A 27593-nucleotide genomic window follows, 5' to 3' on the forward strand; every position below is an offset into this window, starting at 1 on the left:
TACATCTGAACCGTATTTTACCACCTCTACCAGATCTATTCCAAATGAAACCATCTGACATTTTAAAACTCATTTATGTTTTTATTCCTAAAGCAGTCTATGACAATGGGTCCTACAGCTCAATGATGCACTGGTGTCCTGGGTTCAGCAGTAACAGTCATTTTTCTCCTTCTTAGTAGCTGGTGCAGTGCTGTGTTTTTGACTTTCAGCATGGGAGCAGTGCTGATAACACTGATGTTTTTATTTGCTGCTCAGTAATGTTTACTCTGACTAAGGACTTTCTGAGTCTCATGCTCTGCCACGGAGGAGGGGAAGCCAGGAGGAAGCAGAGACAGGACACCTGACCCAAACTAGCCCTTTGGGTATTCCATACCACAGCACACCATGCCCAGTATATAAACTGGGGGCAGTTACTCTGAAGGGCTAGATCACTGCTTGGGTCGTGCTGGGTATTGGTCGGCAGGTGGTGAGCAGTTGTATTCTCTTCCTTTGTTATTTCCCTTGTCATTATTATTATTGGTGGTAGCAGTAGTGGTTCGTGTTATACCTTAGTTAGTGGACTGTTCTTATCTCAACCCGTGGGAGTTACATTCTTTCGATTCTCCTTCCTATCCCTCTGGGAGCTGGGGAAGGAAGGTGGGGGGGAGTGAGCGAGTGGCTGTGTGGTTCTGGGTTGCCGGCTGTGCTTAAGCCACGACAACTGTGTGAAAAGCACTTACTTTTGTTTGCTTTAAACTCTCTGCCTAATAATACATTGGGTCGTCCTTAGTTCTTGTGCTGTGCCAAACAGTGAATAATTGTTCCTATTGTTATGCAGTACATCACTGTGATTAATGTCTTGCTCATATTGCTAGCAAACTGAGTTCTAGTCTATTAGCTGTCTCCTTTTATGAAAGCTGTTACATATTTCTGATCATCTTTCTTTCACTTCTCTTAATTTTTTTTTTCTATTATGTCTTATTTCAGATAGGTGTACCAGAACAGTACATGTTATGCAAGACATACGTGCACCATAGATTTATACAGACTGAAGTGATGTTCTGCTGAGTACTTAAGATATTACTATCACAAATATCAATTGCATTACAAATTCTTCTGTTACTGTGATTTAACAGAAATGAGAATGAGTCTACAGAAGAGAACACAAAATAAATGTTATTGTCACAGACATGATACTTGTAAGCACTGTGTTGTATTTCAATTTAACCTAGGCTGTCTCGTATATATCTTCATATATAACCTGTCTCATTTATCTTCATGTCTAAGTATGTCTTATCAGCCTAAAAAAGATTTTCCTTTTACAATTTTCTATTTACTATAAGAAAGTTTGTTTAAAAAGGTTGGGTTGCCAATTCCGTGATTTCTTGAGAAAGAAACAAAGAAGGAAAGAAGGAAAAGAAATAGTACTGTGAACTTGATCAGAACTTCACCATGACTTCTAAATTCTCAGCAGAGAGGTAGGGGGTGTTTTCTTCTCTGACAACTGTTTACAATAATTTAAAAGTTAATGAGGGCAAAAAACTTGTCAGGGATTTTTTTTCTCTTATAGCAGAATGAGAAGACAAAGGAAAGATTTTGACTGCATTCATCTTATGACCATTGCCAATAGCAAATGATATAGCAGGATAAAATGCAGGCAAGAAAAAATAATGACTTTGTCATAATATGCTTAGTTTTTCACTTATGTAGAAAATATAAATCAGATTAATGAATCTGTAAGAGAGCATTCAATTAAAAATGTTTCATTGGAATAATGTTTTAATTGAAGGATTGCCTGTGATATCCTCAATAATGTTTCAGCTATCATGGTTCTGTGCTGCTCATAGGAAATAAAATTAGAGTGGATCTGCTTTCTGAAAGCTAGTCATTCCTCTCTTATTTAGTAAATCAATAGGATGTGCTTGTTTAAGAATATGGTTTAGTTTAACATGACATAACATTTGGTGGATGCATAGTAAAGAAGAATCCAAAAGATAACAGCAAACAAAAGTAAAAAAAAAAAATCCTACAAACCAAACAGAATTAATGTTGCTTTATTAATGCTTGAAATCTGAAAAAAAAAGTTCAAATTAATCATTGCTTAATGCCTATTTACCAACACTAGTGACAATAAACTGCACACCAATTTAAATTTTAATGCAAATGCTTAACTGCAGTGTACATTGTTAGGTCTACAATGTATTCCATCATTGATTTTCACAAGGAATTTAACAGGCACTAACTTCTTTTTCTTGTCTCTAAGACGGGAATTATTCTGTATATTTAGGAGGGATCTTATATTATTGCTTTTGCATGCATTTTTCTATTTTCCATTGTAACATGAATGGCCCAAAATCTTTACTGGGTCAGACAAGCCTTCAGGTCTTGGCATACCATGCTTGTTCTGTATGTCCCTATTAACTACCAAAAATCTATACCCAAGAGGTAGCTTACAACAGGATGCTCATTTAAGACAGAAAGTATGGACACCAAAACAGACTGATCTCTCATTTAACCTCAGAAGTTCTGTCCATTTTTGCATTGTGTACTCAGTCAGTTCTTTAGCTAAGTTTAGCAAACTGAACCTAAAAGAGTGGTGTTTTTACAAGTGTAATGAATCTGACGTTCTTAGCTACATTGCATTTGTACTCTGATTTAATACTTTGGTGCTACACTAATGGTCAGACAACTCAACATCAAACCTACTCCTGTGATGAGTCTCTTGCTTACTAGCTGTTTTGGCAATACACTGGCACTCAGCGCATCTACTGATTTCAGAAAATTACTGTGGGTCTTCAATGCACTTGAAATTCAGGGCTTTTTCTACTGAGATACCTATATATGAATGCAGGAACAGACTTTTAGCCTTCTTCACCTTTAATTTTGAAAGGATTAAATTAATTGGGTTTAAACTTTAAACAGAACATAAATTAGAATTTCAAAAATAGCTTCTTGGCATGTGAATACTTTGTGGGACTGGTTTGTTGTTTTTTTCTTTTCTTATTAGTATAGAACATATTGTCAGAACTTAACTTATAATAAATAACAGATAATTAAAGTATGCTCACTCACAGCAAGGCTAAATTTGACCCTGTATTTGTGAACTGACAAGCCTTCTAGGCAGCTACTGTGCCTCAGGTGGTGCTATTGTATTCCTAATCATACTTACTGTCAATTAAAAAAAAAAAGAAAGTAGAAGTTGCTAACATAATTATTACAATGAAATGAAAAAGTCATTCCCACAATAGCACTGAAACAGCTAAAAGGTCACAGACTGCCTTTCATTAAGAGTCTTTTAAGATATGATTTTTAAAGCACAATGAACATAAATATCCATTTTGTTCTTGAGCAAACTCCCAGATCCCTGCAAAGGTGTTGTAATGAGATAGTGGTTTAGTGTTATATTTCTTCAAAGCAATAGGCAGTAGTTCCATCTGTCCTCAGACATAGCTCATTTCATGAGAGTTACATGTGCAGCTTTTTTACAGAAAATATGGATTTTTAACAGGGGTTGAGGAGTCAATAAAGAGGTATCAAAATTCTTCCCATTGTCTTTAATTGCACATTTTTATTGAAAACGATATGGGAGATCTATATTCTTTCAGTATTTCAAACATGCCATAATTTGCATTTCTTTTTTTTTTTTTTTTTTTTATCCTGAAAGCCATTACATTTTTTTTTTTTTTTTTTACCCATTTGAGTTGTAAAACACAACAAGGAAGCATACAGAGTGTGGAAACGAGAGTGGGTAACCCAGGAGGAATACGGAAACATTGTCTGAGCATCCAGGGATGAAGTTAGGAAAGCTAAAGCCCAGAGAACTGAATCTGGCATGGGATGTCAAAGACAAGAACAGCTTCATTAACTAAGTAGGTGACAAAAGGAAGACCAGGCAAAATGAGAGCCCATTGTTCAACGAGGTGGGGGACCTGATTACACAGGACATGGAAACACTGAGATACTCAATGCCATCTTTGCTTTAGTCTTTACTAGCACAACTAGCCTTCAAGAATTCCCAGGTCCCAGTGAATGACTGGAGCAAGCAAAATGAATGCTCAGTGGGGAAGGATTAGGTCAGGGAATACTTAAGCAAATCGGGCAGTGATAGGATGTACCCACTGGTGCTAAGGGAGATGGCAGATGTCATTGAAAGGCCACTCTCAACAGTCATTGGTCAACCATGGCAACTGGGGGAAGTGTCCAACAATTGCAGGAAAGTAAATGTCACTCCTATCTTCAAGAAGGGCAAAAAGGAGCACTCAGTGAAATACAGGCCGGTCACCCTCCCCTCAATACCTGCGAAGGTGATGAAGCAGCTAATCCTGTAAATCATTTCCAGGCACACAAATTCTTCAGGAGCAGTCAGCATGGCTTCACCAAGGGTCATGATGGGGCAGCACGTACCATCAGCAAGTCTGCTGATAACACAAAATGATGAGTAGCTGACTTAATTAGTGATCTCTTAGGTTGCAGCTCAGTCCATTGTATTTATCTTAAAGCTGGGAATCTAGACTGAGAAGAACCAGTCCAGGTAAGACCTAATCTAACCTTGCATCAGAAAATTTTTATAGGGAAATTGGAGACATGACTCTCCAGAAGGTCATTTCCTGCACCTGTCTAGGGAAACAAAGCTTTGTTCTGAACAGACATAAACAGCCAAAAAAAAAAAAAAGTTCTGTTGTACCAGGGAGTGGTTACTTCAATACTCTTGGAACAAGCAATATTTAAAAGCATGACTGAGGCTAAATCCTCTTCCTCCTTTCTTCAATTACTACAGTATCTTTGACATTCAACTGGGAGAATGTCTGAAAGGCATGGAATTTTTAATCCAGAAGATTTCAGGGACTGCTGTGAGGAATGCACAATTACAGTTTGCATAAGACAGAGCAACACAACTCAGAAAAAAAAGTTGTGGTACGGGGTGATTTTTATGTATAGGCAGAATTCAAAAGCACACCCATCTCAAGAACTCTGCTCCTTGTTTTGTTTTGTAACTGTCCTGAAACCCAGACACTTTTGCTGGAATTGCAGCAGAAAGCCTTTCCTGAGAGCTTTGAAATGAAACGATGGGAATTCCTCCAACGATTAAAATTATGGGTAATTTAATGTAACATCAGGAAAATAGAGAACATGAGTAAGCAGCTTTGTTACTCAAGTGTAGAACAAATATGTAGTGTTTTCTTCTCTTCCCGAATGTTTCTCTATTTGTGTATTTTCTCCTCTACAGCTGGAACACATTAACAGTTTTTGTTGTTGTATATCCTGATATAGCTGATGCATATTTTAAAGAATTTAAACAACTGTGGCTCAGGTCCAGTGTTTTCAGAAGAGATGTAACATGGACAAATCAGATCTTTTCTCAAGCATTCCCTTATCTCCCCCTTTCTGTGCTGAATTCAATGCCAGCATTGCATCTGAAGCGCTTCTATTTACATCTATGTTATAACTCATGCAGAAGCTGTAACATTCAAGGTCATGACTCATAACAGGGAAAATCAAATTTTCCTCCAGTTCCTTTACCAGTGTCTGCCAGTAAGTCCCATTAGTTGTTACAGTGTTTCAGAAGCTCTCTCTCTTTCTAAGCACAAAGAAAAAAATACCTCAGTCCTTTACAGGCCTTTCTTCTTTCTGCTTCCTCTGAGATCTCTCAGACTTCACATAGCTGATGATATCTTTCTCAGACTAGCAGACACATCTCTCTAAGTAAAACTGCCAGCAGCAAATGTCAACTATTTTCTTTTATCAGTACTAAGATGGTCCCTAACAGCTTGGCTTAGTTTCTTGGTTCTTAGCTGTAGTTGAGAGCTGTGGCAGTTAATGATAATGACTTATGTTTGTCTAGTACCTTTCATCTAGCAGCATCTAGCAGGATCCAAAAGTGTTTTATCTGATTGACAAAACATGTAGAGGGAGCTCTGTGCCTACCACTGAAACGCAACCAGTGAGGAGAACACTGCAACTAAATGAAAGTACAGAAAGAATTCATATAGACATCTTCCTCTTCTGTGATAGCTGGGAAATAATATTGTGGAACAGCGCTATCATGGACTCCCAAGAGGTGGTTCATGCAGTAATTTTGTCACGTTATAGCATCTCTTCATCATAACTGAAGGAACAAAAGCCAGAGATGTGAGACTGAAAGGGAGAGGAGAAGCAAAAGGACTAATATCAAGAGAAATCTCCAGTAGAACAGCGGGGATCTTGCTTCCATGTAGAGCATTGGCAAACTTGCCATTGTAATACCATATCTAGGTTTGGGGATTAGAGAGAAAGATTAAATTACCATAAAGTATTCTAATGATAATCACAAAAATGGTCAAAGGATTTTTTATTTTTTTATTTTTAATTAGTGCCATTAGTTGCATTTGTGAATTTGACACAAAAGAAGAAGAACTTTAATAATAAGTATAATCATCAGAGAGTCAAGAGACAATGCAGAAGAGATGCACTGGATGTTCAAAATACCATTTAAAGGGAGCACAAAGCTATGATAAATGCAGTAGTAGAAACAGAAGGAGAACAAAATTATGAAGTTCAATGACTTTTGGGTATCTAAAAGAAAAATAATCCCTGCTACTCTTGAGCCACTCATGTATTAGAAGTGTGAGAGGACAAGAAAGACTCTTGGGAGGACGTGGTGATTGAAGGTCATTAAGGTCATGCATCCTTAGAGAGATCAAATGATCTCCTAGGTTACATTTGAGGAAGTATTTCCAACAGTAGTGTGACTGCATAAGGCACTGCTGAGACCATACCTGTAAAGATTTAGCAGTGTGTGCACAGGAAAGACTAAATAGGTTTGGAACTGCGCACTGATGGTCCAATAGGATTTTAAAGGGAGCGTAGTGGTTCTATTGTGAGAAGAAATAAAAGATTTTGACTAGCTTATTGACATGGAGTCTTGACAAAAGTTGTGCTTTGTTTCAAAAAATGCAGAAGGGAGGAAACACCTAGGAGAAAGAAATATTTAAGTAAAATGAACATAAACTGGATATGAATAAATGCAGACTCAGAATCAGAAAAAAATATTTCTAAAAAGATACTAGCAGAACAAAAAAATTTAAGATCAAGCAAAAGCATTTCTGAAAGGATAATACTATGTAGCCATTGACCTTAACAGAGCCTGAATTCAGTAGTTCAGGATGTCACTCCCAATAGGCATTACCAATACTGCTGTTATGGAAATATAAGCTGATCACCAGGAGAGCAAACACAAGGAAATTATCAAAGAGTTACAAGTAGCCACATGTCAAACGGTAACCAGCAATTCTCTGTGTCCCTGACCTTTGCCCACATTAAATGCAAGGTTCTTTGACAAGTGAAGCCTTTTTTGTTTTGAGGTCCTACTAGCCACAAGCCTACTACTTCATTAGATGTGACCATCAGTCACAGACCCACGGTGGCTTTTTAAAAAAACTCGTGGGTCTGAACACAGGAGATGGGTGGAAATATAGCATATCAAAACTAAAACAATTTACAGGTAAATGTTAGTTTTAACAACATTCCTATTAAAAAAAAAAAAAAGAAAAAAATTCAAAGCACTCATTTTGGAGTTGCCTTACCTTTTTCCTGCAGAGATTTTGAAGTAGAAGGCTTTTCTATTCCATTTTTGAGTTTTACTTACTAGTACAATAGGTTTAGATTTTTTAAAAGTTAAAATTGAATACATATATTGTCAGAATGAAATGTCTAATAATAATAATACTATCAATAATAATTCTGCAGAGTTAATTGAGATTTGCTGCATCTTTGGGGACTTTTTGAGTCTGAATTGGGATTGGAAGAAAATTTTGGGTCTGAGAAAATTGTCAGAGGACTGCAAACATTTTCACAACCATATTTAATTTGCCCTGATCTGACGTGACCATTAAACCACTTAATTGAAACACTAATGTTTAACATCCTGCTTGCTATGGTATAAAGCAGTACAGAAATCCAGTAGCAAGTTTAAACAAGACATACATTTATAGACATTTCTCTGAGCACCAAAATACCCCAAAAGCCAACAATATAAAGCTGTGAGTTTTTTAACCTGAATTAGCTTCTCTGATGTTCACAGTGTGACACCAAACAGTGATTTTAGCGGTTTGTCTGGGGGAGTGAGATGAGACAGTGATAATCAGTGAGGCTTAGGGGATGTATAAGCAAACACTGATGCCAAAATAAATACTTGTGTAATGAGAACCTCAGACTTACTCTGAAATTATTGTTTCCTCCCACTGTTGCTTACCTATCCCTCTAACTTTTTTATCTGTTTGAATTATTTGCTTGAAAGTGTTCCTCGGCAGAACTGAGTCATATGCAATACTTATAAGTATATCTTGTCTTTAAAGACAAAGTTTTGTTTCCACTGGGGGATATGTGTGTGTGTGTGTGTGTGTGTGTAATATAAGCTGGGAACACTTGTAACCATAAACAGTCATTTCTGAAAAGCACTTATTTCACTGAATAAGATGATCAATTATTGTAAAACAAAACAGCTATCTACAATTTATTTTGCTATTGGGTTAAATGGAAGAAAGCATTTGCCCAGCTAGTGTTGTCACAGAGTATAAACACATAGAGGACTTGCAATTCTTCTTGGGAGTTCAGAAATTGACAGTCAATTTTTTTTTCCCAGTCCATGGATTTTATTCAATTAATTGAAATAGTTTTAGACATGGTAATGCTAGACACAAGACAGATGAATCTTGTACTTTAACCAGCATGGTAAAAAAAACACAAACCAAACACATCAACTCTCAGATCCGTCTCTATTTTGTACACTTCAAAATGAAGGTAGACTGGGTTTTTTTTTGATACTTTCGCTAATTTGAAGATTAAATGTGAAACATGAGTTCTCTTTAGGTACACCATTCTTGTTCCCTGCAATGTACTCCTGTTTATTGTTAAGACTGAGTATAAGGTAATTTCGGAATAGTGAAGGATTGTTGATTTACCAGATAAATGATTACTTTACTCACTCCTGTATTTAACCAAACACCAGCTTGAGTGATTACATTCTGCCTACCTAATTTCCCTCTATATTTATAATAATAAAGAATTTGAACCTCATGTTGCTTATTCAACTGTACATCTGTATAACAATGACTGCATCTGCCCATGTAGTTAAGCAAAAGAATAAATGTTCTGTAAAGGATATATATAAAAATTATCCTTTTCCCTTCTTTTTTGAACATTCACCTGAGAGGTGGTTGAATTTCAGTGACTGGTGATTCACTCCTTCCATTTTTAATTATTGCTATCATCAGTATGGCTTTCAGTTAGGGAAAATAGATAAATACGTTAAAATTAAAATATCTTTTCAGTACTTTAAGAATGAAAGGCTGACATCTGCAATAGGGAAATCTTCCTAAAGCCATTGGCCTGAGTCTGATCGTAGCTGCCTGAAATGCCTTACCCTTTACTCCTTAGATAATTCAGAGATGCAGTTTCATTTAGTACTGTGCTGTGTGTCTGTGTGCAGTTAAATTGCCACAAACTACCTTAAAGCTATTGAGATAATCTCCAAAGACATGGGGTGAAGTACAGTTCAAAGAAAGCTTCTCTGGACATTTCCTTCTCCCGTACTTTTAGCTTGGCTGTAAGTAAACGTGATTTGAATTAGACTGGACAGGACAAACTGTCTGATGGTCTTTCCTGTGGGGACATAGACATCAATCCTTTAAGAGTTCAGGTAGTACATTTTTTTTTATATACCTGGAAACAATGTAGTCTTGTTTCCCTCATCTGGTTAGGCTTTATGGACTGATAATCCTTTTTCCCCTTATAATAGAGCTAATGGTAACTGGAAATGACAATTTCAAAGTTAAGTTAGTATAACATTGTGTCACTTATTTGTGAGAATAATGTTAATGAACACATCACTTTGCATCATGCTGGAAAAATACCGTCATTAATTTCATTAAAACCTCAATACATGATGTTTGCTTAATACGAAAGGTGTGTCCTTTCTGGTACTGATTATTTGACAAAAGACTTAATGGAAAAGAGGATTTCTCTACATTTTTATTAAAATTCTTGGAAACTGACCTGGATTTTTACTAGAAGATTCATTAATATTCATTTGTATATAATTGCTTTAATTTTAGTGATAATGACTTCAGTTACCAACTGTGTGATTGATGGGACTTGTGTCTTCTCTCTGAAGGAGATGAGCTAAATAAAAAAAGTAGAAACTTGCCATTCATGCATGATATTTTTAGCTGCCTTTAATTACAAGCTAGCTAAATAAGCATGCAAACCTTGCTATGATTGATAGCATCTCTATGCTACAGTGATTGTTTTGCTTGAAGTTAGAAGGTGCTTAAATCAACTGAATTCTAAAATTAACTGGAAGCTGCATCTCAAAGAAGCCTCAGTTCTTACTTAAATTAACAATGAAGAAGAAACACTTAAATACTTTGGTTGTTCTAAATGCATACATATACACATGCCCTTCTCACTCTCACACACATAATCATCTTCACAGCAATCTGCAAAGATGCCACCAAGATGGGTATTGTGTATACCAACTAGATAGGAGCCATTTGTCCTTTACTTTGAAATCCCTTGTTTTTTCAAAACAGTCTTGTTCTTCGCTGGGATGAACTCATAGCAAGGAAAACAAGATATGCAAGTCACACCCAAAATTTCCATTGTTATGCCAGGTAGTTAATATCCTTGCTTTGGCATTGTCCTGTGTTGCAGAGCCATGCTCAAATAGACATACTTGCCTAAAACACATAACCCTCTTCTTGCATCTTCTATTATCAGTTACTTCTTCTCTAGAGCAAAAGCCCAAAAGATCCAAATCAGCTGAGCCTCCTACTGCTTATTTCAGTGTCCTGGCCAAAAGTGCCAAAGTGCCTGACCAAGTGCCCTAGTCATCTAGAACAGGAAATTATAAAAGCTTTTCTCCTATACTTTCATGAGAAACTGTACCATGTTTCCGAGGGGAGTGTTGAAATTAATGTGTACCCTTGCACTATATTATACCCCATATTGAGTGAATGTATGATGCTCTTACTATAATCTGTTAGGCTCAGTCATTATAGAGAAGGTGACTTACAAGTGCAATGAAACCATCAGCATGGTATATCATAGAAAGCTGAAATAATCTCTTATAGTAATTGGTATGTTTTGCTGAAATGATTTTCTTGGTGATCAAGATCATTTCTCATTATTCATTCATCACTTAAAGCCATATCATACTGTTCATAAAGTCCAAACTAAATTTATGTTGAGAGTAGTGCTAGAGAGGGATTAGAACTTCAAAAGAATGATTTCTTAATCCAGGATGACCTACATTTTCCTTCACTTACTTCAAAGAAATTATCCCCAAATAATGCTATTTAATAGAATTTTTTAAATTATATTTCTCAGTGGTTCTATGAATAGTTCTCTGTGAGTTCCTTTACTGATTCTATGGTTACTGGAACAACTAGCAAACCTCCTTGTGTACACATTGCGGGGTGTAATTACCTGATACCAAATTTCTGGTGTTATGTTGTGGTTCTCCTTTCTCTGTATGTGTCCAGTATCAGAATAAGGAGCATGACTGTAAGAGCAGACTGGTTTTGACCATAGTGTGGTTTTATGTCAGAATCTTTGAAATTACAAGCAACCAGCTGGAGACTGGAGTAAACCCATTCAAACTCAGTCTGGACGACTGGTGCAGTACTGGGGAGCATTGCAGCATTTACTTTATATTCTGACCAGCAAGAACTATGTGTTGATGAAAACACTTTGGAAGCACTACACAATATGGAAGAGACGAAATAGCCTTGTTTACCTTCTCTGAATGAATGAGCTGACTAAATTCTATCACAGTGATGAGTGATGATTGATGTATATAGCACAGAAAAAGCATAGACAACACAGGTTATACTGTGCATCTATGCCACTTGCTTAGTATTAATAACTGTTCTTTTTATTATTATATAGTGAGAAGACTTCATTTTCTTTAATATTTAGATAAAACCAAAATGAATGGTTTTAAGCAGTTCATAGGCTATTAATTGCTTTCAAAATCTTAGTTTACTTTTACATTTATTTACTAAATTTTTAATTTATTAAATAATTAAATATTGTATTACTAATAAACTCAAAGACAATTAGCAACTAAGACTGTTTACAAGCTGATTTATCACAGTGAATATCAGCTTCACATACAACTGTAAGTGCAATAGTGGTATTTTTGTATCTCTTTGTTACTTCATTGGCTATCACTTGCCTGTACAATTTCAGGTACAACAGCAGTCAATGGAACCGGCTCATAGAATCATAGAATAGTTAGGGTTGGCAAGGACCTTAAAATCATCTAGTTCCAACCCCCCCGCCATAGGCAGGGACACTTCCCACTAAACCATGCAACCCAAGGCTTTGTCCAACCTGGCCCTGAATACCGCCAGGGACAGAGCACTCACAACCTCCCTGGGCAACCCATTCCAGTGCCTCACCACCCTTACAGTAAAGAATTTCTTCCTTATATTCAATCTAAACTTCCCCTGTTTAAGTTTTGACTCCTTGTCCGATCACTACAGTCCCTAATGAATAGTCCATCCCCAGCATCCCTATAGCCCTCCTTGTCAATTTATTTCAGCTGCAAATCTGGCCCTAAAGATCTAATTTTGACTCACACATATGTCTCAGTCCTTTGAAAGACAGAGAATCAGCTGTCAAAGAAAGTTTAAGCCAAGTGTTACAAACATTTTACACTCCTTGGGTAGCAGCCATCAACATGGAAATGTCAGGATTTGAACAGGTACACAGAGGAAGTTTTCTGAGGATAACTGGACAGCTTCTGAACAGTTCCAAATTCTCCTGAGGCTATCAACTTCAGAACCGTCTGTCACACTGCTGTTTACATTTGTTTTAATTGTGAAAAATAAGACAGAATGTGTGGTCTACTAAGAGTGAGGAAAGGAATTCCATAAATATGAGCTTGAAGAGATTTCAAAGTTATACCTGAATCTCCTCAATTAAATTTTTTCCTCTCTAGACCATATCTAGCCCAGTCACCATAATGGCAAATCTAAGAATTAATATTTACTAGTGGATTTAGATGGCTAAATTGAACGCAATTCAAAGGAACCCCACCCAAACTAATTCTGAGAGAAATTTCACAATAACATTGGCCTAATATGTGGGTTTTTTTCCAGTGAGACAATTCCAATGTATGTTCTCACAAGCTTGAAAAGTGAGGCCTTACCTGAAATGTATACTAGCTATTTGTTTCCCCTTAATGATGATATGTGAACATTATAAATACATAAATCCGCATTAAGAAATCTGATAAATAAATGTCTTACATTCTGAAGTTGCCTACAACAGATATGAGTAGGCAACTTCAGAAAATTGTTTCAACAAAGGATTCATTGACTTGACTGAGATAACAACTCCTGAAGATAAGATAGTGCTAGATAGGATAACCACAATATGAAAGTTGGGTTTCCTTCACACCACGAAGGAAAAGATATTGTGCACCTGTGGCTGTTCAAGCTTCACAATGTGTCTGATCTACTTTTTCTACATCTACGGCAATGAAGTGTGAAATCATGGTAACATACTGATCTTTAAGTCATGAATTTTCATAATCTGGCAAATTTTTCTCTTGCGCACACACACATGCTGCACAGTCTACCATTGACTGTGGGAAGATGAAGTGCTATATTAAGTCATAAAACAAAGAAGACGGAAACCCCAGTGAGTAGATTGTGCTTGAAACTAAATGAACTTTTTAATACACATTATCTGACAAGAATTTCCACAGGCTTACAGAAAGGATGAGATGAGAAGAGAAGGGACCTCTGAAGATTGTGCAGTCCAACCTCCCTACTTAAAACAGGGTCATCTAAGGTAGGTTTCTTAGAAGTGTGTCTAGGTGGGTTTTGAATATCTGTAAGAATGGAGACTCCACAACCTCTATGGGCTGTCTGTTCCAGTGTTTGACTACTCTCACAGTAAAAAGTGTTTGCTTGTGTCTGCAGGTTGTTGCACAAAGAGACATCTTAAGTTTGCTTTGTAATTTCTCGTAGGAAAATACTGGAAAAGACAGTGGGCAGTCATTTCCTAGCATCCTCTTATACTGCTAATTTTTTAGAAACTCTCCCACCATATTCCCCTAAGTCATCTTCTTTCTAGGGTGATTACACCCAGACTACTCAACTGCTTCTCATAGAGATTTTCCATGCAGCTGTGACAACACCTTTTGTCCTTTGCACTTTTTCCACTTGTAACATATACTCAAGTCATGGACAAGTAATGAATTTATAAAGTGTAATAATTTGTTATATATACATTTATTAATAATTCTGTAGTTTAATTTGTCTTTTTGAATAGTTTCAAACACCAATTCGACACCCTCATTTGTCATAACCCTTAGTATATGTTACAAGCAGCAGATATGGACATATAAACCAGCAACTTGTGTCATCTATTCGTTTCCAATAGTCATGGATTAAAGACCTGAAAATGTTACTGCTGTTAGAAACAATTATGTTTGAACTAACACTTCTAGACATAAACACACACATATATACTTCGCATATACATGCATATGCACTAAATCTGAAATCGATAACTCATTAATTTAAGATTTAACTCTAGAATACCAATAATTCAATAACACTGTGATACTGCTGAAATGCAATACAGGAAATTTTATTTTTTTAAATTTCTTTTTCATATTTCTCTTTTCCTGTCATGATATAACAGCAGAATGCATGATAAACAGCAATTCCTAAGTAAGTTATTTGGTTTCTTCAGTCAGTATAGTGCCTGCAAAAGGTGCTCTGCTGACTGAAGACTGTGTTTATTCATGAAACAGTTAAAACTCATAACCGCTTGTCTCATCACTGTCCCAGCATTTCTATCACTAATGGAGAGACAAACCTCCAGAGGCCTCAAATTTTATGTTCATCTTTATACATGACAATAGGTCACCCAAGAAAACTATTTCATATCTTCTCACCCTCTGATCTTCGATCTTTTTTCTCTGTAAAGTCTGATTCAAATGATTAAGATCAAAAAGAAAAAGAAGCAATTAGATAGAAACCAAGAGTCAGTCAAAGTGAAGAGGGAATATATTCATATTTTTTTCAGCTAAGGAAAACAGCCTTGATGCTCACAGAACTGTAGCATTATGTTTCTGGAGATCTCTTCTTAAGGCAAGCATGCCTGAGGTGCTTGGTTAATTATTCTGCTGGTTCAGAAAGCCTGAGGTGAGCATGGGTACTTGTGTACTCATTCATCTCTAATTATTAAATTCAGATTGGATGCTAATTCTGCTTGTGTACAAATTCCTCCAAACAGATTTGAGCCATAACACTATATAAAAACACAAGGAACACATAAATAAACTGTCAACCATATGCAAATCAGCAGCCCAGGGGAGTAAGAAAACCAAAACTGGTAACACCACAACATGAAAAACAAGTATTAACTGAGCTGACAGACTGGAATTCTGCAACTAAACTATGAATGCCCTAGGAAAGTCAGAAAGCAGCAAAGCAGATTACAGTGGGCTGCATAATGCTGCACATACCCTTAAACTTTGAAATCTAGTTACTAAAGCTGCATTAGATGACAAAATGAACAGAACTTACACAGTACAAAGGGGATGGCTTGCTGTGGTGAGATGCTTCATGTAGTGATGGAGAAAAGTTTTACAAGTCACCATTGTGAGTAAAGCAGCAGGGTCACCTAGTCATTAGAGATGAAGACATCTGTGAAGTTTCACATATGCACTTGTAATCATAGAATAGTTCAGGTTGGAAAGGACCTTGGAAGATCATCTAGTTCCAACCCCCCTGCCATGGGCAGGGGCACCATACACTAAACCATGTCACCCAAGAATCCGCTCAACCTGGCCTTCAACACTGCCAGGTACATTTACCACTTCTTTGGTCAAGCTGTTCCAGTGTCTCACCACCCTCACAGTAAATAACTTCTTCCTCATATCTAACCTGAACTTCCCCTGTTTAAATTTGAACCTATTACCCCTTGTCCTATCACTACAGTGTGTAATGAAAGAACAAGGAGTCCCATGTATAGCTTTCCATCATATATGACTATGGGCCAACCACTTTATCCCATAAATATGATAGACTGAGTCTACTTTGAGTTTTCCCTGCTAGGCAGTGTGGCTGCATGATGGTGATCTCCCCTTGAGCTGGGATGCCTCTGAAGCTTTGAGATTCCTTGCCTGAGACTGAGAGATCCTCTCTTACCCAAGGCAGAGAGACCCCTTATTTGCAACAGATCCTTGGTAAGTTCCTGATGGCATGCTAAAATAATATTAACAGAATCCATATAGTTAATCTCTTTGACATAAACCATTGTCCAAGTCTGAGACTAGTACTGGACCTACATAAACCTAAGATCCACCAGGAGTTTAGAAAAGAAGGAGGTCTACTCTGAAACTCATGACTCACCAGGAGGGTCTCCCTTACCCTTTTGTGTCTTCAGTCTCCGTGTAAATCACATTAAATTGATTTTGATTTTCCTTTGTACATTTTATACATGTAGTAAGTAAGTGTACACCTTGCTATTGAACTTTTTCGAGTTGCACTTCTATAAATCCATATTAAACCCACTTTTGCTAATACCTTTAGCAGTAATTCTTTAAGGATCCTAACTCAGGATCCACAACAAATTGGCTTAGGATCCGTAATAACTATGTAGTTTTCCCTCTTTATGAATACACAGGAGTGACTTACCTATTTCAAGTAGCAGTTGGATATAATTGCCACCATAAAGCTTTCAAAAAGTAAAAATGTCAGTTTGTGTTAAATGGAAATAAATAACTAGTTTATATATAAATATGTATGCATGCATGCATACAGAAACTTATGAGGAGGAAGATATTTCCTAACAGCTCTTCTCTGAATAATTTTATGGAAAGTTGTTGTGTATCGGTGTAGTTACATTGATTTACATCTGATAAGGACCTGTTACTCTGTACTTTTCTATTCTAACACATACATGGAAAACATGTACAAATCAACATTTTTTATCTTCACAATTATCTTATTCAAACACAGGAAAAAAGCAATCACCTGTCAAGATCAGATTTCTTATCACAGATTTTCACAGTATGAAAATAACTATATAACTTAATGTATTTTTCTCACTGAATCAGAACCCTGAGAACAATTTCATCATCTGTCTGTGTGAAGAAAATCTGTTCTCCCCTGGACCATGACCTCATCCCAGGCACCATTCTAGAATGCCCTTTGATAAGTGAGACTCCAAATGAGAAGTGCTGGAGGCTGTGTTGATGAGGATTGCACTCTGTAACTTATTTATGAGACTTTTGGTATGTAGTAAAGGGCAAAGAATAATGAAATGTAATGTTTTGGTTCATTCATTTATATACTTTTTCATAGACTCAGAACTTTCAAGCAAAGGCTAATTCTTGCATCTGAGAAAGTGAAGCATTAAAACCAGTTAAAGCAGTAAACTAGAAACAACTTTTAACAACACTGTTTCAAAGTGAAACAAAGAAGACATTATTTTCCTCTCAGTCTTTAACCCTGTCACACTGAAACATGTCGAGTAGTGATGAAAGCTGCAGGTGAAGACAGGGAAGGTGAAGAACATTCGCATTTGTTTCTCCTGCAAGCCTAGTGGCCAAACAAGTAACATCTCACTATGTCTGTTTATTTTTTCATTTTTTATTTTAATTTCATTTTTTATTTTAAGTACAGTGATATTAACTCCATTTTCAAAGTACTTTGAGATCTTTAAAGGAAAACAGGATTGTTAAAGGTACATATAGTTGTTGTTTTATTCCTTTCTAGTACTTAAGATTTTCCATTGCCTAAGGAATCAGAGACCATTTTTTTCCCCCATATATTCTAATCTAATTCAATTCATCATCACTTGACCCCGCAGATTCTTTTTAAAATAAAAAGGGGTTGGGTGAATAAAGATATTTTTTGAAAAACAGATTAGCAAAAAAAGAAAAGAAAATATTTGGTATTATGCCTAATGTTGAAGCATGTAACATTACCTGAATTAAATCTGCAGCTTCATGCCTTCTGGCTGAGGTTTCAATAAGCTTCATAATGAAGTTTCCAATAAGCCCCACCTGTCATTGGTGCCCTGGGACTTCTCCCATTAAAGCAGGCAGATTGTCACCTACAAGGTCTGTATGAGGTTCAGGACATCTGGAAAAATTCATTGCTAAAGCAACATAATTTAGAGCTGCACATCTGTTTTTTCGTTGCACTCCCCAGAATGTGACATCCTGATGAACACATCTGTGTCCAACTTCACCTCAATGCAGAGTCCACACTTCTGAAAGAGCTACCTGTTAAAACTTTATATGAATTGTATTCAGGGCTGTGGAATAGTTGTAGACCAAATATACCATAAATAGGGCACATAAAGGTGAAATCTGCAATATTGCTGCTGCTCTCTCTCTTACAGACACAGTGGATGCAAATGAGCAGGTAGTTCAAAGTGCAAATTAATGCAGTGATATCTTCTGTAACAACCATGTTAATAACATCAGTTCTGAAGTTCTTAGTCTTATTTTAATAGCACAATATTCTATGGAGGAGCTCCATACCTTTTTTAGTTAACATAAATCTTACATGTACCTTGATACCTACATTTTTGAAAGTGACATTGCAGTGTCATTTTAAATGCTGTATTCTGCTTTCATTTCAGAAATACAGTCACAATAAAATACTATATTAGAGATAGTTTGTCACGAGAATTCATTTAGTTTGGGTAAATTTGTGTTTCTGTGTGCATATGTGTGATAGAAACTTAGTAGGATAATCCCTACGATTAACATTGGTTTCTGTTTCAGATCAGCAAAATAAGATCTGTTGCAGCCCTACTCCTTTCAGCATTTTGTAGTATGTGCGTATTACAGAAAAATGTTATTTATTTTACAATATCTAAGTGAGTGTAAAAATGTGAAGAATTTTACAGATATGTAATACCTCAATATTTAATAATAATACTGGAAAAGTCAGGGATGGAAAAAAGTACATATGTAGGATATAGATGTAATTCAATAAGTAGATAATTCAATTATTCAACAGAAACATCTAAATTGTTTGGTGGCTCTTAGGGAATACACTATCTAGACTATACTCAAGAAAAAAAAAAAACAGAAAACAAAACTTATCCATTGAAATAACAGAAACAGTGCTTTGGAACTACTCATTGTCCTTACCGCTATAATTGTAGTTTCCTTCTTCTTTCTTCAGTTCCTTTTCTTATTTGTCTTCCTGTGACTTCCACCCACTTAGAAAGGTCATGACATATGGCTTATAGCAGGACTGGAAATTAAAGACTCAGACTTCGAAGAATCAGACTGAGTAAGATACCCAGACAAGGTAAAAGACCTTTTTATCCTACTATTTTCTTCAAGAGTAGTCTTCAAATTTGTTCTCAGTAGTTTTTCACAGTATGCAGATAAATTCAGATGCCCCTGAAAGGAAATACTGAGAAAGATATCTAATCTTGTGTGAGGAAACAGAAAATATTTGCAGTTGACATAGGGCTTGTACAGAAAATATTTGCAGTTGACGTAGGTCTTGTTCAGAGGAAAAACACATGAAACCATTTAAAAAGTAAAAACTGTGGAAGAGAATATTAAGCAGTAAAAAAAAAAAGAACAAACCTAAAACAAAACCAAACAAACCCCCCCCAGACCAATAACCTTATCTAATATTATGAAAAGGCTCTGGTTTTAAACCAGTTTAGCAAGCACTAGGACAAAGGGAATTTCAGCATCTGAGGACATCACCAGCATTAAGGAATATGGGCTCCAACTGCTATTTTACAGTTTCTGTCCATTTACAAACTCCATCATCTCAGGTCACTTGATACTTTCATTAGTACTATCACACACTGTGTATAAAGAAAAACGAGCAATAAGGATACCAGCAGGTAACGGGTACAAGACATACTCTATGAAAAGAATTGTGGAAGACAAATGCAAAGGGGGGCATGTGAGGCAGATAAGATAGCAGTCAGGCAAGAAATTTCACATGTGTTTTGGCCCTGAAGCAACCCTTTCATCTAACTTTACCTTTTGAAAATTAGCAGTTAAAAGTTTTCTGTACATCCAAACACAAGAAAATAAGTACTTATTCCTCTTTCTAAGTTAAATTTATCAGATTTAAGGGGGGAAAATGGTCTTTATAAAGCACATTGAGTAACAATCAATAGTAAAGAGAAAACTTTGGTACCTTGCAATAAGAAAGCTTTGACAAGCAGAAAGAAAGTAAAATTCCATTTCAAACTGCTCAATTTAAGGGCTTCCTCAGCCCCTTTCATTAGATAGTTAACTTATCTGGCCTACAGCACTTGCACATTTCTTATCACTATTCATAAATACACCTTTTTTCTTATTTTCTAGTTAACCTCAGATTCACAAGTTTAGTTAACTTTTTGTATAGTAATTTGATGTAAGTTGCTTATCACCTGAATACAAGAGACCCCTCAGCTGAAAATTAATTTGAGGGAGATTGCCAGTCTCTTTTATACTGTTCACCTGTTTGTAAATGATAAAGCAAATAAACAGCTCTTTAAATACCTGTGTCTAGGACTTCGTTCTCTTGAAATGTATTCTGTGTCTAAGCACAGCTTTGTACATCTACGATTAAGCATCATTTTAATCTAATGCATTCTTCCCACTGTGAAATTCAGTTGTTCTTCCCAATTTAATGCAATTTGCTTTGCATGTAGAAGAGAGCATACACTGAGCTGCATCTTATCTGACTCACAGTTAGAAAATACCAATCTGCACTGAACCACAGAAGATGTTTTAAAGATCCATTGTCTGTCTCCTGTTTCAAATGATTAAAAGATAATCTACTTTAGCACAGATTCTGGCATGTTGGCTAAGTAGTAGGGACTGAGTCCATAAACACTGGCTCACGTGGGAGAATAGGAGTATCCCAGGTCTTTCGTATTAGTCAGTATGAACAAAGATAGCTGTTATCCAAGAAAAGAACAAACATATATATTAAACATGTGGTTTTGGATCTTAAAGGCAGTATACAAAATTTGGCAGTGAATGGTGTTTATTACTTGTATAGAAATAATAAACACAATTTCTTGGCTGCACACATAGGCTATTTTATTGTAGGTGAGTGCTAAGCAAATAAGGAATCGATGTAAGTACATTTGAAGTAATCGTCTGAAAATTTGTATCAGAAAATAAGTTATTTACTATCTGTCATTCCTGTCCTATTTTGAAATAGTTGCTCAAGAATTAGTGTGGCTTAGATGACCAGTTTTTCTAGAAAGCATGCTTAGCATATGCTTATAATTTAGAAAAAAATCAGGATTGCAATTATTTGAATTAATTAAGAAAAATCCTTAGCTAGAAATTAAAGACAAAAATATTTGTGGTAACACTTTTCTGGCAGTAGCAACTAAAATTTAGACTTTGCTAAAGCATGTATGTGTATCAGTAGGTCCTATCCTGAGGTTTAGCAAAGTAAACAGAATATAACAAATTACTGAACTTGACATGAAAAATTTGGGGAAGAAAGTTCACAAACACTTGAAGGGGAGCTTTGGAAGCTTTTTGAGGGCCGGTCTTGCAAAAGCAACAAGGTCAACTTAACCTACCAGTAGTCCAATGTAAAACCAAGGTGACCTAGGTAATAATTACAGAAATACTAAATTTGAGTATGAGGCACCCAAAGTGGAACCTTTGGGAAAAAGCAATTAGGGACAGGTTGTTTATCTGGGCAGGGAAAAGGGTAGGAGTAGTAAGGGATCAAGGTGTATGAGGGGATAAAAAGCAACACCACAACATAGAGTAATGGAGAGGAAGGAAGATAGAGAGGTCATGTAAACAAGTATTTGGTCAGTATGGTCAACCCTGCACCTGATCACTGCATTCTGTTCTGCCTTCTTGATTCACTCTATTCCTACCTAGTGTGAGCTGTGCTAACCAGCTTGTAGGAGAAAATCAGATTGTAGAAAGACCCAAGGTGAAAACTGAAGCTGAATGAAGTGACCTAGGATCTGGGCATGGGTCTGGATGGAGTCATATTTGGGCCAGAGCCCATGGGATCCTCGAATGAGTGTGATATGCCTATAAATTAAGGGAGTGCAGGACATACATGCCTTCCACCAGTAAAATTTAAGTCTATCTAGCACAAAAGGAGGAATAGGATTAGACCATTTGTGTTGTTCATGATTTATAGAGTTGTCTGTTGTGTATTTCCACTGTATGCATGTATTCATAGCTCTGTAACACAGGTTCTGCTTCACTTTTATCTGCACCTAGGAAGTCCAGGTAGATGATATCAACTGCTCTACCCCTGTCCATCAGTTCTGTAGCCCCATCATAGAAGGCTACCAAATTGGTCAGGCAGGATTTCCCCTTAGTGAAGCCATGCTGGCTGTCATCAAGCACCTTGTTGTTTTTCATGCGCCTTAGCCTGCCTTTCTGTGAAAATCTGCTCCAAGATTTTACCAGGCACAGAGGTGAGACTGACTGGTCTGTAATTCCCCGGGTCTTCCATTTTCCCCTTCTTGAAAATGGGGGTTATATTTCCCTTTTTCCAGTTGTCGGGAACTTCACCTGACTGCCATGATTTTTCAAATATGGTAGCCAGTGGCTTAGCAACTTCATTTACGATCTCCTTCAGTACCCGCAGATGGATTTCATCAGGTCCCATGGACTTGTGAACCTTCAGGTTCTTAAGATGGTCTTGAACCTGATCCTCTCCTACAGTAGTCCTAAGGCCTTCATTTTCACAGTCCCTGTGTCTGCCTTCCAAGACTTGGTTCGTGTGGTCGGAGCATTTGCCAGTGAAGACTGAGACAAAGAAGTCATTAAGTACCTCAGCCTTCTCCAAATCCAGGGTAGCCAGTTCTCCTGATAGCTTCCGGACAGGGCTTAGATTGTCGGTAGTCTGTCTTTTATTCACTACATACCTAAAGAATCTCTTCCTGTTTTCTTATCTTTCACATCCCTTGCCAAGTTTAATTCTAACTGGGCCTTAGCTTTCCTAACCTGGTACCTAGCTTCCCGGACAACATCCCTGTATTCTTATCAGGCCTCCTGTCCTTGCTTCCACCTTTTATAAGTCTCTTTTTTCCTTTGAAGTTTCCTCAGCAGTTCCTTCTCCATCCAAGGAGGTCTCCTGGCCCTCCTGCTGCACTTCCTTCTAGTTGGGACACAACACTCCTGAGCTTGTAGCAGGTGATCCTTGAATATCAACCAATAGTCTTGGGCCCCCCTGCCCTCTAGGGCTATATCCCATGGAACCATACTAAGCAGGTTCCTAAAGAGGCCAAAGCTCCTCTCTTGAAATCCAGAGCAGTGAGCTTGTTGCATGCTCTTCTCACTGTCCTGAGTATCTCAAATTCAACCATCTCATGATAGCTGCAACCAAGGCTGCCCTGGAGCATCGCATTTCCTACCAGCCCTTCCCTGTTGGTGAACATGGGGTCAAGCGTGGCACCCCTCCTTGTCAGCTCCTCTATTACTTGCAGAAGGAAGTTGTCTTCCACACAATCGAGGAACCTCTTGGATTGCTTGTGCCTGGCCATACCGTCCCTCCAACATATATCAGTGTGCTTGAAGTGCCCCATGAGGACAAGGGCCTGCGAGCGTGAGGCTGTTCCTATCTGTCTATAGAGTGCTTCACCCACAGATTCATACTGATCAAGCGGTCTGTAACAGATCCCCACAGTAATGTCTCTCTTCACTGTTCTCCCTTTAACCCTGACCCACAAACACTCTATTGACTGCTCACTTGTCCCCAGACAGAGCTCCATACTCTCCAGCCTATCCTTAACATAAAGAGCAACTCCCCCTCCCCATTTGCCAGGCCTGTCTTTTCTAAAGAGCCTGTAAGCTTCCATTCCAACACTTCAGTCATAGGAGCCATCCCACCATGTTTCTGTGATGCCTATTATATCATACCCCCATAGATGTGCACACATCTCTAATTCTTCTTGTTTGTTCCCCATGCTACAGGTGTTTGTAGAGAGGCATCTGGGCCGAGCTCCAAATGAAGTTGTCTCATTGGCTGGAGCAGTTGAAATATCTCTGCATCTCTCCAAGCATTTCTAACACATCTAGTTTAAATCTTTCTTGACCAGCCTGGCAAGCCTCCTGGCAAAACCACTCTTCGCCTTCATCAGACCAGCTCCACCAGTCTCCAGTAGACCTGGCCTCCCAAATTGAGTCCCATGTTCTAGATACCCAAACCCCTGACTATGGCACCACTGTTCTAGACATTTATTACCCCGGAAAATCCTCCTAGCCTTTTTAAGGTCCTCCGCTTTATCCTGGAGAATTGATGAAAAGACTGTCTGAGCTCCAGAGCCTCTAACCACATCTCCTAGGGCTCTGTAGTCTCCAGGCTACTGCTATCTTTATCACTAGCACCCACATGGACAGCTAGAAGTGGGAATTAGTCAGTGAAACTTACTAGAGCAGGCAGCCTCTCTGCAACATCCCTCATCCGTGACACAGGTAGGCAACACACCTCATTTGAGACTGGGTCAGGCCGACAGATGGGTGCCTCTGTTGCTGTCAAAGTAGAGTCCCCTACTATTATGACCCACCGCTTTTTCCTGGCAGCGTCAGTAGAGATCTTCCTTAGCAGTGCATCAGCCAGCTGTTCATAGTGTGTGTGTTTCCTCGTTAGCCTCCTGCAAAACTGAAAAGTGGTTCTGGGTGGGGACAAGAGATTTAGGAGGAAGCCCCTTTCTTTTAATTGTCCTCTTCCTCCTTTTTTTGTTGGCATTTTTTGTTACTAGTTCCCAGCTCCCTGGGTTAACGGCCTCCTTCTTTCCTCCATGAGCTACAGTGGACGCTTGAGGCCCCTGCACAGTTTGGGCCTGGAGGAAGCAGTGCTTCTTCCTCTTAGCTTCCCTGACATCTTTTATGCTATTGACAGCATACAGCAGCTCAGCCACCTGCTGTAGGAGGACCTTCACCAGGGTGCACTGAGTGCACCCCTGCCCATTGTGCACCCTTGCCTCAGGAGACCAGTGCAGGCACTCTCTACACTCAGAGCTCAAGTTCCTGAATGCTGAGATTCTCCCCTGCTCAGGTGTTGAAGGCATCCTCTCTCGAGCTACTCACCTCAGCAATTAACCCAATATTGATATAGATATAGATAGATATAGATATATAATTGAGAGAGCTGAAAACTCAGTAAGCAAGAAGCTGATTGACACATCTAAGGATGATATTCATGCAATGCTTGACCATATGAACCAGGATTATGGGTTGTGGAAGTAAAGGTGAAAGAATGTTTTGTAGTGTTGTACTTTAATTAGCTTAAACCCTCTTCTGTATCATAAAAATCAGCCTGAGGGCTTTAGTTATGTTTACCCACACTTTGAAACAAACACCTTTTACAAGGCTTTGAAGGCTGTTTTTTTTTAAATAATTTTCTTCAGAATGCAAATATATTTTAAATAAACAAAAGATTTTTTTTAAAAAAACATACATAATTAACACCACCCAGCCCAGACTGGTCCAGAAGGGAAAGTTCCTCCTATTGGATACAGGAAATGACTCCAAAATCTATATTGCATTCTGGTAGACTCCTAGAAAAAAAACTCGGTCAGTCCAGAGATCAGATTCAGATTTGGTTGAAACTGACTTTCTTTTTCTACTTTGGAGTTTGCTATGGGTTTGGGATTTTGGCTGACACAGGCAAGTATCCTCACAATAAATTTATAACTGAGTTACATTCTCAGTGATACCAGCTGGCCAAACTCTGCAAATGCTTCATGTTCATATAGGTCTTGGGAATTATGGTCTAGTTTTCTAATAACTATAAAGTTTGAGAAGTTTCACATTCTTAATACAATATGGAGAAGCTTCATGCAATTGGCCTTACCCCAGCAAAAGGCTTTTTGAACTTTCATAATGCATGTATTAAAAATATTCCCTTCTGTAAACATTGAAGATATACTATGCTTGTGCTATTATTTATGAAATGTTTTTCCCTTTTCCTTTATTACTGTATTATATTCTTCATAAGATATTTTTAAGGTCTTCAGGGAATTTTTCTCTTTCTTTCTATAAAGATACACAGGCACAGAACTACCAGTGAGAACTAAAGGGTTTTCATCCCTTCTACAGTAGCATTGTTCTCATGATAGGCGGTGCAATTTGGATTTTCAGCCTTCACCTGTCTGGAGCGGGACTGCACCATTCCTAGAGACTCATACCTTTCTCACTCTCTTTCTCTCTCTCTCTCTCTCTATATATATAACTTATTCAGTATCTGTGTAACACTATATGTATGGTGAGGTACTGGAACCTGTTGTCCAGACCAGTTGTGGAGACCTATTCCTGGAAGAACTCAAGGCCAGGTTGTGTGGGGCTTTGAGCAACCTGGTCTAGTGGAAGGTGTCCCTGCCCAAGGCAGAGGTTTAGAGCTAGATGATCTTTAAGGTCTCTTCCAACACAGACTGTTATATGATTCTAGGAAAAATCCTGAAGTATCATCATCCCAAATATTTACTGATACATACAGAAGATAATATCCTTTCCAACCCTAACCATTGTATAATTCTATGATTCTATATGAATAATGTCTAACAAAAATATTACAGTTCTATAGGTCTGTACTTGGAAGTTTTTTAAGGCTACTTTCTTACTGGTACCCCCATAAGTAAATAAATATTCCATACACTATTGGGGTATGCCTTTTTTCCTCCCCCAAAAAAGTCAGTATACTTGAAGTACTGAATCCTTCTTATTTAAAATGATGGATTATTGCTTATAGAATATCTTTAGATTACAGAATACAAACCACAGTGAGCATATTTAATAGCACAAAGACTGAATACAAGCATATTGCCTGCTTTCAGATTCACTGGTGAACTTTCCTTATGCCAAGTACAGCTGAGTAATTGACCAATGAATACTACTGAATTAATAAAAAGAAAATGCTGTGTGAGCTGATGGGGAAGAAAATGCCTGCAGGAAAGTCCATTCTTTAGCATCAGAACCTACCAGGAACTGCTCCTTTACTGATCTATGCTTGTGCATCTCTGGAGTTCTAGCTGGGCAAAGCAATTTCGATGTCTGTAATGCCATAAATAAAGATAATTTTTCTCCCTACTGCTTTTGTTTCTCTCCCCTGTCCCTTTTGAAAAGGTTGAAGGCTATAACTGGGAAGGGAATATGATCTAATGTTTAGCTGACCAGAAGGTAAAGTGCATCCTGTCTCTCTGTACAACGTAACAGGCTAAAAAGAAAACCAACTAACCAAACCAACCAACCAACCAAACAAACCCCCAAAACCTGAGTTATAAATCAAGGATTTTTTTATACCATTTCCTCCCATATCTGTATAGAGAAATCACTAAGACTACAGTTTTAATGTCTAGGTTAGCAGTAAGGAGTTAGATGGACAATTTTCACCCCACCTAGCCCCAGTACTGAAGATCCATAGATATATTGTAGGAGGGCTTTTGTTTTTGTTCTTTTTTTTTTTTTTCTCTGTGCATATGTACCACTAACTGCCATCGCACCTGCCTCACACCCTGTGCATGTGGGATTACCTTTGTCATTCACAAGAGCAGATGTCCTTGCCATGCTCAGATTGAAACCAACTTTCTACAAAGAGATGCTAGACAAACCTATAGGAAATTGTTTATAAGATTAA

General features: G+C 37.6%; 1 long non-coding RNA gene across 1 annotated transcript; it reads left to right on the forward strand.

Moving 5' to 3' along the window:
- Nucleotides 1-4435: 4435 nt before the first annotated feature.
- LOC136014447 (uncharacterized) lies at nucleotides 4436-26986 on the forward strand. Its single transcript, XR_010612712.1, has 6 exons — nucleotides 4436-4510; nucleotides 13733-13818; nucleotides 16098-16228; nucleotides 17102-17278; nucleotides 19188-19316; nucleotides 26794-26986. It is a non-coding gene; the product is annotated as an uncharacterized LOC136014447 (long non-coding RNA).
- The last annotated feature ends 607 nt before the right edge of the window (nucleotides 26987-27593 follow it).

This window comes from Lathamus discolor, chromosome 5 (assembly GCF_037157495.1).
Source record: "Lathamus discolor isolate bLatDis1 chromosome 5, bLatDis1.hap1, whole genome shotgun sequence".
In the NCBI taxonomy this organism is placed as follows: Eukaryota; Metazoa; Chordata; class Aves; order Psittaciformes; family Psittacidae; genus Lathamus; species Lathamus discolor.